The 14,765-nt window shown below is 43.1% G+C and overlaps 1 pseudogene; it reads left to right on the top strand.

The window, feature by feature from the left end:
• The first annotated feature begins 1,151 nt into the window (after positions 1-1,151).
• On the top strand, positions 1,152-3,415 carry LOC116621849 (annotated as a pseudogene).
• Positions 3,416-14,765: the final 11,350 nt, after the last annotated feature.

The following is a 14,765-nucleotide window of genomic DNA, read 5'->3' as shown; positions in this document are numbered from 1 at the left end:
CTGGGGGTGTCTTTGGGTCTAAAATGAGTCTCTTGCAGACAGCATATCGATGGGTCTTGTTTCTTTATCCGATCTGATAGCCTGTGTCTTTTGATTGGAGCATTTAGCCCATTTACATTCAGGGTAACTATTGAAAGATATGAATTTAGTGCCACTGTATTGCCTGTAAGGTGACTGTTACTGTATATTGTCTGTGTTCCTTTCTGGTCTATGTTGCTTTTAGGGTCTCTCTTTGCTTAGAGGACCCCTTTCAAGATTTCTTGTAGGGCTGGTTTTGTGTTTGCAAATTCCTTTAGTTTTTGTTTGTCGTGGAAGCTTTTTATCTCTCCTTCTATTTTCAATGACAGCCTAGCTGGATATAGTATTCTTGGCTGCATATTTTTTCTCATTTAGTGCTCTGACTATATCATGCCAGTCCTTTCTGGCCTGCCAGGTCTCTGTGGATAGGTCTGTTGCCAATCTACTGTTTCTACCATTGTAGGTTACAGACCTCTTGTCCTGAACTGCTTTCAGGATTTTCTCTTTGTCTCTGAGACTCGTAGGTTTTACTATTAGATGTCGGGGTGTTGACCCAGTCCACCTTTTTAAATACAAGGGCAGACATGTATGGATCTGATTTGGTGACTTAAAAGTTGTATTGTCCAAAAAAGTTGTACTGTCCTCCTGTTACGTATTACATCCTGTACCAATCCAGAGCAAGTCCTGTCAGGTCTGCCTTCTGAATTACATTCAGAAGCTTACATCTCACCACTGCCACTGCTCCCAGTCAGGTCCAATCAGTCCAACATCAGTTTTCACCTGTCCTACAGCAATAATCCCCAACAGGTCTCCCTGCTTTCACGAGTAGGCCTAAATTTAACCTGTGCCCCCCACCTTCCTATCTTATTTCCTATATTTTTCCCTCTCATTCCTTCCCCTCCAGCCACACTAGCTTCCTTGCTGTTTTTTGAGTACTCCAAGCACACCGCTGCCTCAGGGTCTCTGCATTCTCATCTCCTTCTGCCTAGAATTCTCAGGAACCTTTTTTTCCCCCTCTCCCTTTCCTTAAACTCTTTCACCTTGTCCTCTAGGCAGGAGATACTTCCTTCCTCATACCCTCCCTCTTCTTCACATTTTTTTACATTGATACCGGGGAGGTGCAGCTTGGTAGCATGGTACTTAGGCTGCAGTAAGCCTGCTGTCCAGTCCAAGGCCAGCAGTGAAGAGGCAGTTATCAAGCCGTGGATATGTCCAAAGGCCCTTGAATGTCATTCTTGGGCCTTGTAAGAGGCACTGGTTTTGCTCCATTTCCCTTTGTTTCGATTCTGCTTTTAGTTTGTTTTTGTGTTAGAGTCTTTTACGGCTGAGTGTTTTTCTCTTTCATGCCGTTAAACTTACCTTGACAGGAATAATAGAAGAGTGTCTTCACAAGCTGTTCAGTGATAAAGTAATCTGATTTTCTCAGAAATCATCACTTGGAGTCAGGAAACATTATCATTTGAGGTTAAGAAAAGTTAAGGCACTTAAAAGCAGTTTCTAGGGGCGCCTGGGTGGCTCAGTTGGTTGAGCGTCTGCCTTTGGCTCAGGTCATGATCCTGGAGTCCTGGGATCGAGCCCCTCATTGGGCTCCCTGCTTGGCTAGGAGTCTGCTTCTCCCTCTGACCCTCCCCCCTCTCATGCTCTCTCTCTCAAATAAATAAATAAAATCTTTAAAAAAGATAAAAGCAGTTTCTATCTCTGAGAGCTCTGTTTATTGAGTACCGTTGACCAATGATGTTAAGTTGATGTTAGACCATTAAAAGATTTACTTGATGTTTATTTCTGCCTTTTCTGAAGCATATGTGCTTCTCTTTATAGGGTATGATACATTGATTCTCCATATTTACATGTTACCAAGTGAACAAATACATAACAAAGTATGATACATTCCTATAATTTATACCGATGTACTATTTCCATGGCCTTTGAAGGTGCTCTAGTCCCTCCGTATATTTGTCCTTAAAATGCAGGTTCCTGCAAGGTTTTGGCTTTTTTTGTCTGTCTTTGAAACAACATTTTCTGTCCTTTGTTGTCATCATATCTGCTTATTACGTGTTTTTCATACCTTCCACCTCTCTAAAACTGTTCCCTGAACCATTGTTATCTCACTTTTGACTGAATGTGCTGCACTTAGCTGCATTTCTAAGTTTCTGATTCTTGCAAGTTTGTGGACGCTGAGGATTCTTTAACCCACATCAGCTTTGATCTAAGTGTACCACTTAAAGTTCATAGAATCTGGAGCTCCTGGTCTAGCAAGCCACGAAGATGCCAATAAATGTGTTTTTTTTAAGATTTTATTTATTTATTTGATAGAGAGCACAAGCAAGGGGAGCGGCAGAGGGAGAGGGAGAAACAGGCTCCCCGCTGAGCAAGGAGCCTGATGTGGGGCTCGATCCCAGGCCCCTGGGATCATGACCTGAGCAGAAGGCAGCTGCTTAACTGACTGAGCCACCCAGGTGCCCCAATAAATGTTTTATAATAAAGCTTTTATTTAAACACCCATTTTGTTCAACCTTGAGGCTTTATGAATATGCTAAAGAAAAACAGCTGATGCCAGTGAATATTCAGGCTTTGATGCAGCCATGACAGCAGGTAGTCAGTGCCAGAAATACAAGACTGGCCCAGCAGATGGAGAATAAACCCTCTGTCCAGGGGCAGAAGAGGGGCGCCTGGGGGGCTCAGTCAGTTAAGTGTCTGCCTTCAGCTCAAGTCAGGATCCCGGGGTCCTGGGATCAAAGCCCTCATTGGGCTCTCTGTTCAGTGGGGAGCCTGCTTCTCCTTCTTCCTCTGCCTGCCGCTCCCCCTACTTGTGCTCTTTCTCTCTGTCAAATAAATAAATAAAATCTTATTTTTTTAAAAAAACCACTTAAGCAGAAGAGCTTAAAGCAGCATCTGGGTAAGAGTAACATCGAGGCACAGTTAGACCAACCCATAGGGACCCTGGGCAGGGACGCAGTTGGAGGACAAGGCCTGCCCATAATCCAGAGAGGTTTGCCCAAAGGAGGAGGGGCATGCACCACAAGAACCTTGCTTAGGGGTGGGATGTCACTCTGAGTCAAAACCTGCTCCAAGGTAGATAAGCTGTAGGTCCTTAAATGGGCTTACGAAGAGGTGGCGTTTGGGGTCATGGAGGTCTTGGGAGAGGGGACCTAGGGCATGGAGCTATGGGTTGTGGTGAAATTGGTGGTGGAGGTCGAGGTATGATAGGTCGGGGAAGTGGGGGCTTTGGAGGCTGAGGTGGAGGCCATGGACAAGGGAGGGGTGCCCTCACTTGTCTGTACTGACCAAGGAGCAGTTGGACAACCATTTGGATGCATACATGTTGAAAATGAAAGGATACCTGGATGCCGAGTTGGATGCCTGCATGGCACAAACAGATCCCCAAACCAATGACTGAAACCCGTCCACCCTCCTGTGGACAAGAGACTCTTGTTCAGAAGTCACCACATCTGTAAATAACCTTGAGATAACAGAGAAGAAACCTGATTGATGCTGGAAGGACCTATCACAATAGGTTAATGACTTACTTGCCACCAGTTTGTGCCTTTACTGCGTTCCTTTTATTTATTTTTTTAAAAGATTTTATTTATTTATTTGTCAGAGAAAGAATGAGAGTACAAGCAGGGGGAGGGCAGAGGTAGAGGGAGAAGCAGACTCCCCGCTGAGCAGGGAGCCCGACGTGGGGCTTGATCCCGGGACCCTGGAATCATGACCTGAGCAGAAGGCAGACACTGAACTGACTGAGCCACCCAGGTGTCCAACATTCCTTTTATTTTTTTTTGATATTGTGTTGTATGAAACCCCTTTTTACTCTTACTTGGGTTTTGTTGTGTTGTGTTGTTTAGCTTCCACCACCACTACCCGCCCCCCCATCGCTCTGACTTTTCTTTGAACATGAATGTGGTGGCTTTTTAGCTGGGACACCCTTTTCCCAACTCTGCCTCCCTTCACCTATCATATGCTCTGACGTTCTAACATTTTCTCTTTTCATCTCTGTGTCCCCATGAAAAAGCCCCAGAAAGAGCCTATCAATTTTCCTTCCTAATTGCCTAGGTTTCTGAGAAATGTGTCTGTTCTACATCATCTTTAATAGCCTCTTAGAAGGGGTGCCTGGGTGGCTCAGTCGTTAAGCGTCTGCCTTCGGCTCAGGTCATGATCTCAGGGTCCTGGGATCGAGCCCCGCATCGGGTCCCTGCTCAGCGGGGAGCCTGCTTCTCCCTCTGCCTGCTGCTCTCCCTGCTTGTGTGCATGCTCTCTCTCTCTCTCTCTCGCTCTCTCTGACAAATAAATAAAATATTTTAAAAAATAGCCTCTTAGAAGTATTTAGAAAATCTGGAGCTCAAAAATGCATTCTGCCACGTTGGTATTTTAGTTTAGTAAATTAAGAACACTGACATAGCCGCAGAGCCACATAACAGGTCACACGGGCTAGTACCTCTGATTTGATTAAAGTTGCTTCCATGTACATTGACACCATATAATGAATGTGCTGAGTTGGTTATGTGCACTTTCTACGCTGGAATGAGATGTATAAACTTTCCTCTTGGCTTTGTATCATGTCCAAAGAGATACTGTTGGGTTGGCTTATACCTGCAAAGGAGAGGAAATAGCCATTTGGTTTGGCAAATGCTTCAGAAGAGAAAGGGCTAGAATGATGGCAGATACCTGCTGGGAGGGGTCGGAAGCTATCCGTGCTGAAATGCTATTATCCTTACGTTTATCCCCAACCAATCTTGGGCTTCTCCATTCATTGGCTTTGTTTGACCCTCTTTCTATTTCCCTTGAAGGAAATAAGTTCATCCATATTCTGTCAACAGTTCCAGTTTTACAGTGGAATCTTGTATTTCTGGTTCATCATAACAAGAAATCATTCTAAAAAAACCCAAAAAACCCCATACTTTGATCCTGTTCTTGAAAGAACATGTAGTGACACCTTTACTGTCTGTGAATTTTGTGGGAGAGAAGTCAAGACTTGGCCATCTCCCATGCCTATCCCCATTCCTAGGAGGAGTTATCACAGTACCATAAGCAAATCTCTCCTAAATCTGTTTCTCCTTCCTCCCTCCTACCTCCTTCCAGGTGTTTCTCCTGTAGCACTGACTGGGAAATTGGGTGGCCTCATGTCAGACCCAAGAGAAGTGGGAGAGAGTTGTGAACTGATTTAAGAAAAGCATCTGACAAAAATATCATCCTTTTTTTTTTACTTTCAGGGAGATAATAAAGTACATAAAAATAAATGTTCTTTCCTTTTAGAATCACACTTCATTGGTTTATAGGCTGTGTTTGGTTGGAGGGGCTTGTGTAAATCAGAGTGTCCAGATCAGCATTCTGGTATATTTGCCCACAAACATAGCACTTACTAGCATCATGAATTTCTCCCATAAATTGCTTAGATGATGAGCCAGATTATGGCTTTGACCTCGTCCTTCTTGCTGTTCAGTTGGGAGAACTAATTGCAAATGGGTTCTGGAAAGAAATATGGAAAAAAGCCATCTCTGAGTGGCAAGGAAGGGGAGGATGTCTTGCTGTTTTAGGAGTGGTGTCACTTAGTGTGACTTTTCATTTAAAAAATTTTTGTTGTTTTCTAAATTGTCTCAGTCAAAATAAATAATTTCTCACAAAAGAATAGGCTCAGAATATATGCAGTGTTCAGAAGAGCTGGCAGTGGCTTGAGTAAGAAAGATCCAGGATCTCAAGGAGGAGGAGACACTAGCCCAATCCACCAACAGAAAGTACTTTGGATCAAGAGAAACCATGCAGGTGCCTGGGTGAACAGAGATACCATCACGGCTCTGTTCCTTACTGGATGGGTGACCTTGGGCTACTTATTTAATTATTCAGTGTCTCAGTATCCTCATCTAGAAACTGGGGCAATAATAATATTTCCCTCTTGAGTCATTTGTTAACTGCATAAATACATTTAAAGTACTTATTACAATGCCTGGCACATAAATGCTCTCCAATTTTTGCCATTAGCTATTGTTATTATTATAAAACAAGCAAGGGTACATGGTATGAATGAGAGTATTGAAAAAGTCAAAAGAGAGTCCTTACCACCCCCCTCCCTGAGAAGGTATTGCCATAAACCTCAGGAATCATGCTAGGGGATGTCTCCTCATACACACATACACACAAAGACTTTGTCCAGGGTTATCCCAACCCCTCCCCATTATGATGTTATTGCAAAATATATTATTGTGCTTTTATCTCTTTTTCCGAGCTACAGCTCTACTGAAACCTTTAGTACTTAGAAGAGCACTGGACTATCAAAGGAGGGTGGACCCCCAAGTTTCTGGAGTGTGACACATATAGTAGAAGGTAATCTTGGCCCCTGATACTCTAGGGATGTGTGAAGGAGAGAGTACTAAGGTTAAACTACCAAGACCTGGCTAGAAATTCCTCAGTTCTGCCGAGGGCTGGCCCTGTAAATGTGTTTTTGTGGTGTGTCTTCTTCCCACCCTTTGTAAACATTTTGAATCAGTTCTTGATAGTGTGGCAGCTTCAGGATTCAATCTCTTCACAAGCTTCTCTTGGTCATCATTAGGGGAAAGAAACAAATTCTGCACCCCAAACCAAAGAAAATGCGGGGCAACATAGAAATCCCTTCAAGTGGGCAACCGAGTTTGTGGTAGAAAGGAGTCAGAGGGGAAGGAAACAGGATCAGGCAGCCTGACCACAAGGCTCAAACACACCTGGGACCTAGAGGAAGATGAAACATGTCAGGTCCAGGAAGGAAAGAGAAGAGAGGCTTCGCCTTACCAAGCTGTATGTGCCATTCCAGGCATGTTGGCTGGAATTGCTCCCAACACAGGGCTTGAACCGGCTGAACGACCCCAGGAGCTCCCAGGGAGCAAGAAATCTGGAGGAACTTGTGATGGACAGAAGGTGAAATCTCACTAAAAACCTGCTTGTTTCACAACACACACCAGGCAGGATTTTGGCACTTCTGAGGAAACTCAGTCAGTTTCCATACACACATACAAAAGGATGAGGTCTGAAGAGGAAGAAAATGCTTTTTGCTTTTAGTCACATGTCCTAAGAGCTCAGAATAATCATCTTGAGATTCTGAAGCTTCCCAAAAGAGAAGTTTATTATTTTAAAGGAAATCTGAATGCAGAAAGGGGAGCAACAGGAACATGTATCAAGGGCTTCTCACAGTTATGTTGTTTTCTTTGACCCTTGATTGCATCCCAGCAGTAGACAAGGAATTATGGAAAGAAATCATTTCACAGAATAATACCAAGACATAGCTAGCTTTACTAGAGACTGAGGGATTAAGAAAATAATTTTTTTCTTCAACGTAACTCATACAGAAATTCCACGTAGACTGTGGTATTCCATGGAGGAAGCAAAACATTTCTCTTTATATCATCCAACAAGCCTTGTTCCCTACTGCTTACACCTATATATCCAATGACTTAAGCAACTGATAAGAATTTGTGATCCAAAGAAATATTACATATCCTTATGTTCATTTCAGAATTATGTACAATAGCTAAGACATGGAAACATCCTAAATGTCCATCGATGGATGAACAGATAAAGAAAATGTGAACAATGCAATATTACTCAGCCACAAAAAATAAAGAAATCCTGCCTGCCATTTGCAACAACATGGATGGACTTTGAGGGCATTATACTAAGTGAAATAAGTCAGACAGAAACACAAATACTGTATGTAAGATTTCACTTATATGTGGAATCTAAAAAGATCAAACTCATAGTAACAGATCAGATTCATGGTTGCTGACAATTATCATATGGTTTCACTTATTTGTGGAACATAAGGAATAGCATGGAGGACATTAGGAGAAGGAAGGGAAAAATGAAGGAGGAAATCAGAGGGAGAGACCAACCATGAGAGACTATGGACTCTGAGAAACAAACTGAGGGTTCTAGAGGGGAGGGGATGGGGGATTGGTTAGCCCGGTGATGGGTATTAGGGAGGGCACGTATTGCATGGAGCATTGGGTGTTATACGAAAACAATGAATCGTGGATCACTACATCAAAAACTAAGGATGTACTGTATGGTGACTAACATAACATAGAAAAAAAGATTCGTGGTTGCCACAGGTAGGGGTGGGGTGGGGGAATTGGGTGAAGGGGGTCGAAAAGTACAAACCTCCAGTTGTAAGATAAATAAGTTCTGGGGATGCGAGATATTACATGATGCCTATAGCTAACAATACTTTGTATATTGGTAAGTTGCTGAGAGAGTAGATCTTAAAAGATCTCATCACAAGGAGAAAAAACTTTGTAACTATGTGAGGTGATGGATGTTAACTAAATTTATTGTGGTGATCATTTCACAATATGTACATTAGCAAATCACTGTGTTGTACACCTTAAACTTACATAATGTTATATGGCAATTGCATCTTTTTAAACAAAGATTTTGTTTATTTATTTGACAGAGAGAGAGAGCACAAACAAGGAGGAGAGGCGGAGGGAGAAGCAGGCTCCCCGCCAAGCAGGGAGCCCAATGCGGGACTCAATCCCAGGACCCTGGGATCATGACCTGAGCCGAAGGCAGATGCTTAATGACTGAGCCACCCAGGTGCCCCTATAAATTACATCTTAATAAAACGAGGAAAATAAGAACATGGGCTCCCCGTGTATATCCTAAGCTAGATGGTGCTGTAATATGCTGTGCCATTTATCACAGTGCTTTAAAAATGTACTTCCGCTCTCAGCCTAGTAATCGCTCTAAAATAGTGTATGCAAGTTTAGAGTTCATTTTCATTTTGACCACTGCAGTGGTTCTTGATTACGTTTCACTGCACCTCAGAAGTGCCAGGAGTAAGTAGTTGGAAGGAAGTAGAGCTATAGATAGCATTTTGCCCCCCTCCCCCGTACCCACAGTCCACGCAGTAGCCTTTGGGGAACAGGCATCAAAGGTCTGAGTTTGCACCACCTGTGCTGAAGTGGTAAGAGCACTGGATTTGAGATAAAGAGGCCGGAGTTTGAATCTCAATTATATATACCACTTACTAGCTGAGTGCAAAGTCATACTACTTCTCTGGGCCTCCTTTCCTCTTCTGTAAAACTTCACAGAGAGTTATGGAACAGGAATGTTATTATAATGTGCTAAGCAACTTTGAGGAATCGTCTATTGGGCATCAAATCCTGTAGACCCCTCAGACTAGAGCATGCACTGTGAATCACTTTCTCTTTCTTTTTTTTCCTTCTTATTAACATATAATGTATTATGTTTCAGGGGTACAGGTCTGTGATTCATCAGTCTTACACAATAAATGCACTCACCACAACACATACCCTCCCCAATGTCCATCACCCAGCCACCCCATCCCCCACCACTCCAGCAACCCTCAGTTTGTTTCCTGAGATTAAGAGTCTCTTATGGTTTGTCTCCCTCTCTGGTTTCATCTTCTTTCATTTTTCCCTCCCTTCCCCTATGATCCTCTGTCTTGTTTCTCAAATTCCTCGTATCAGTGAGATCATATGATACTTGTCTTTTTTGATTGACTTATTTCGCTTAGCATAATACCCTCTAGTTCCATCCACACCGTTGCAAATGGCAAGATTTCAATTTTTTGACAGCTGCATAATATTCCATTGTGTATATATACCACATCTTCTTTATCCATTCAACTGTTGATGGACATCTGGGCTCTTTTCATAGTTTGGCTATTGTGGACATCGCTGCTATAAACATTAGGGTGCATGTGTCCCTTCGGATCACTGCATTTGTATCTTGGGGGTAAATACCCAGTAGTGCAACTGCTGGGTCATAGGGTAGCTCTATTTTTAACTTTTTGAGAGATGTCCATACTGTTTTCCAGAGTGGCTGCACCAGCTTGCATTCCCACCAACAGTGTAGGAGGGTTCCCCTTTCTCTGCATCCCCTCCAACCTCTGTGATTTCCTGACTTGTTAATTTTAGCCATTCTGACTGATGTGAGGTGGTATCTCATTGAGGTTTTGATTTGTCTCTCATACTCTCAGGTTTTGTGTGAGCCATGAAACCCTGTTTTCTAAAAACCTTCCCCAGGACTTTCCCCCACATCTTAGGGGGTAAAGTCCTTTAGTCTCTGCCCATTTGTACAAGCTCGGGAATGCCTTTGAAGGACATGGGGGTAAAAGCCAAGGGTCATAGGCCTTGGAAAAGAAACGAAAGTTCTTTTGAGGCATGACAAACCTTGTAATTGGGGTAGGATTCGGCTTCTGTTCTCAGAGTTATCTCTGGCTGGAAAATTGTTTTATTTGGGTGCTGACATATCTGCATGGAGAGTGAGGTCCCCTGGTTGCACTACCCTGTATTAGGTAGGACCCAGCAAAAGAGTGAGGTCACGGACTGCTGTTCCCTGTTGGGCCAGCTATGCCCTTCAGGGGCCAGGAGTTGTTGAGAAATTTTATATTATGCAGCAGGTGGCCTGAGGAGTGTTTATGTCTGTCACACTTGGCGGCCTTGAGAGGCTGGTGACTGATTGTTTTCTGTAGTGGTACACAGGGTAAAGATTGTCTTGCTAAGTGAGAGTTTGGCTTAGTTCTAATTCCCTCAGCAGTCATTTGGTGAAGGGGCAAAAAATGAGGTCTTCCCCATGGGAATTGTTTGATATCAAGGCCAAACTCAGAAAGGTTCCACCAGTTGTTGGGAGTGTGGTCCCCAAACCATTAACAACAACATCACCCGGGAACTTGGAGGAAATTCAAATTCTTGGACCCTTCTCCAGACCAAATGAATCGAAAACTCTGGGGGGAGGGAGTTTTCTGGAGGGAGGAGCAAGATGGCGGAGGAGTAGGAGACCTGGATTTCGTCTCCTCTCAGGAATTCAGCTGGATAGGGATCAAACCATTCTGAACACCCATGAACTCAACAGGAGATCAAAGAAAAGAATAGCAGCAACTCTCTGAACAGAAAAGTGACCACTTTCTGGAAGGTAGGACGTGCGGAGAAGTGAATCCGAGGCGATATTCGGGAAGATAGATGACGCGGGGGAGGGAGCCTCCGTCCACCACTTCTGGCAAGTGATAGAGCCGTGGAGCACAAAATTGGAACTTTTAGAAGTCGGCTCCACTGAGGGACGTCACTCTGGTGGCTAAGTGGGGGGTGGAACCCTCGCGGGACAGTGTGGTCTCAGGACCCTCGGGGTCACAGAAAGACCGGGGCTGCCTGAGTGTGGCAGAGCTCCCAGGTATTGGAGCAGGGAAGCCGGCTGCAGAGACGGAGCCCAGGCGCGGGCTCTCAGCTTGGGGTTGTCATAAACCAGGATCCGCGGCACAGTCGGGCCACTGCTCCTCCAGCAGGGACCCAATAAGCGGCAGATCTGGGGAGACTCACCTTCCTCCCCCAGGAGGAGCGGCGTGGAAGCGCACTGCAGGGATCTGCTGGGTTTGGAGACTCCACACGGGGTCGGGCGCCAGAGATAGAAACGTGCGGTCACAGGCCAGGTGAGCACGGAGTGGGGCCGGAGACCGGGGAGACGGGAGGGACTGACTGCTTTTCTCTGGGGGCGCACTGAGGAGCGGGGCCCAAGTTCTCGGGTCCTCTGGGGCGGAGATTGGGAGGCCGCCATTTTCACTCTCCGCCTCCAAAGCTGTACGGAAAGCTTGCAGGGAACAAAAGCTCCGGAGAGCAAACCCGAGCAGATTACTTAGCCCGGACTGGGCAAGGGCAGGGCAATTCTGCCTCCGGCAAAGACATTTGGGAACCACGGCAACAGGCCCCTCCCCCAGAAGATCAGCGAGAACAGCCAGCCAAGACCATGTTTACCGATCAATGAGAACTGCAGAACTCCAGCTCTAGGGGAATACTGCACATAGAATCCATGGCTTTTTTACCATGATTCTTTAGTCTTTCAAAGTTAATTTTTTTTAAATTTCTTTTTCTTTTTTCTTTTTTTAAATTTTTCTTTTTCCCTTTTTCAACCAACATCTTATCAATCCCTTTCTTAAAAAATCTTTTTTATTTTTCATTTTTACAGTCATATTGTATGCCTTCATAGTAGATTAACCTTATTTTTGGTATATATATATACACAAGTTGTTCTCTCTTTAAAATTTTGGGATACAGGTTGCCTGGGTGGCTCAGATGGTTAAGCCTCTGCCTTTGGCTCAGGTCATGATCCCGGGGTCCTGGGATCAAGTCCCATGTCAGGCTCCTTGCTCAGCGGGAAGCCTGCTTCTCCCTCTCCCACTCCCCCTGCTTGTGTTCCCTCTCTCGCTGTCTCTCTCTGTCAAATAAATAAAATCTTAAAAAATAAAATAAAATAAAATTTTGGGATACAGTTTCTTCTAACAGACCAAAATATACCCTAAATCTCTAGTGTATGGCTTTCTTCTAGTCTCCTGCCTGATCACATTCTCTCCTTTTTTTTTTTTTTGTAAATCCTCTTCTTTCTTTCAACCAACTTCTTATCTTATCAATTCCTTTTATAAAATCTTTTATAATTTTCATCTTTACAGTCATATTCCATCCCTTCATTGTATCTACCCTTATTTTTGTACATATATAAGTTTTTCTTTCTTTAAAATTTTGGGAGGCACTTTCTTCTAACAGACCAAAACATGCCCAAAATCTAGTCTGTGGCACTGATCCATGCACCAGCCTGATCATATTTGATCATTTTCTGTTTTTTTGTTTTGTTTTGTTTGTTTGTTTTTATCTTTTTCTTTTTTTTTTCTTTTTTCTTTCTTTCCCTTTCTTTTCCCCCAGTTTCAGGTCTCTTCTGATTTGTTTAGTGTATATTTTTCTGGGGTCGTTGTTACCCTGTTAGCGTTTTTGTTCTCTCATTCATCTCTTCTCCTCAGGACAAAATGACAAGATGGAAAAAAATCACCTCAAAAAAAAGAACAAGAAGGAGTACCGACTGCCAGGGACCTAATCAATATGGACATTAGTACGATGTCGGAACTAGAGTTCAGAATGATGATTTTAAAGATATTACCTGGGCTTGGAAAAAGCATGGAAGATATTAGAGAAACCCTTTCTGGAGAAATAAAAGAACTAAAATCTAACCAAGTAGAAATCAAAAAGGCTATTAATGAGGTGCAATAAAAAATGGAGGCTTTAACTGCTAAGATAAATGGGGCAGAAGAGAGAGTTAGTGATATAGAAGACCAAATGGTGGAAAATAAAGAAGCTGAGAAAAAGAGCGATAAACAACTACTGGATCACGAGGGCAGAATTTGAGAGATAAGTGATACCATAAGATGAAACAATATTAGAATAATTGGGATCCCAGAAGAAGAAGAAAGAGAGGGAGGGGCAGAAGGCATATTGGAGCAAATTATAGCAGAGAACCTCACTAATTTGGGGAAGGAAACAGGCATCAAACTCCAGGAGGCACAGAGAACCCCCCTCAAAATCAATAAAAATAGGTCAACACCCCAACATCTAATAGTAAAACTTACGAGTCTCAGAGACAAAGAGAAAATCCTGAAAGCAGCTCGGGACAAGAGATCTGTATCCTACAATGGTAGAAACATTAGACTGACAACAGACCTATCCACAGAGACCTGGCAGGCCAGAAAGGACTGGCATGATATATTCAGAGCACTAAATGAGAAAAATATGCAGCCAAGAATACTATATCCAGCTAGGCTGTCATTGAAAATAGAAGGAGAGATAAAAAGCTTCCAGGAGAAACAAAAACTAAAGGAATTTGCAAACACAAAACCGCCCTTACAAGAAATCTTGAAAGGGGTCCTCTAAGCAAAGAGAGACCCTAAAAGCAACATAGACCAGAAAGGAACACAGACAACATACAGTAACAGTCACCTTACAGGCAATACAGTGGCACTAAATTCATATCTTGCAATAGGTACCCTGAATGTAAATGGGCTAAATGCCCCAATCAAAAGACACAGGCTATCAGATTGGATAAAAAAACAAGACCCATCAATATGCTGTCTGCAAGAGACTCATTTTAGACCCAAAGACACCCCCAGATTGAAAGTGAGGGGGTGGAAAACCATTTACCATGCTAATGGACACCAAAAGAAAGCTGGGGTGGCAATCCTTATATCAGACAAATTAAATTTTAAACCAAAGACTATAATAAGAGATGAGGAAGGACACTCTATCCTACTTAAAGGGTCTATCCCACAAGAAGATCTAACAATTGTAAATATCTATGCCCCTAACATGGGAGCAGCCAATTATATAAGGCAATTAATAAAAAAAGCAAAGAAACACATTGACAACAATACAGTAATAGTGGGGGACTTTAACACCCCCCTCGCTGAAATGGACAGATCATCTAAGCAAAAGATCAACAAGGAAATAAAGACTTTAAATGACACACTGGACCAAATGGACTTCACAGATATATTCAGAACATTCCATCCCAAAGCAACAGAATACACATTCTTCTCTAGTGCCCATGGAACATTCTCCAGAATAGATCACATCCTAGGTCACCAATCAGGTCTCAACTGGTACCAAAAGATTGGGATCATTCCCTGCATATTTTCAGACCACAGTGCTTTGAAACTAGAGCTCAATCACAAGAGGAAAGTCGGAAGGAACTCAAATACATGGAGGTTAAAGAGCATCCTACTCAAGAATGAATGGGTCAACCAGGAAATTAAAGAAGAGTTAAAAAAAATTCATGGAAACCCATGAAAATCAAAACACAACTGTTCAAAATCTTTGGAATGCAGCAAAGGCAGTCCTAAGAGGGAAGTATATAGCAATACAAGCCTTTCTCAAGAAACAAGAAAGGTCTCAAATATACAACCTAACCCTACACCTAAAGGAGCTGGAGAAAGAACAGCAAATAAA

This window comes from Phoca vitulina, unplaced genomic scaffold (assembly GCF_004348235.1).
Source record: "Phoca vitulina isolate PV1807 unplaced genomic scaffold, GSC_HSeal_1.0 scaffold51, whole genome shotgun sequence".
Taxonomy (NCBI): domain Eukaryota; kingdom Metazoa; phylum Chordata; class Mammalia; order Carnivora; family Phocidae; genus Phoca; species Phoca vitulina.
Note: the sequence above shows the minus strand (reverse complement) of the source record. Positions and strands in the feature narration are given on the sequence as shown.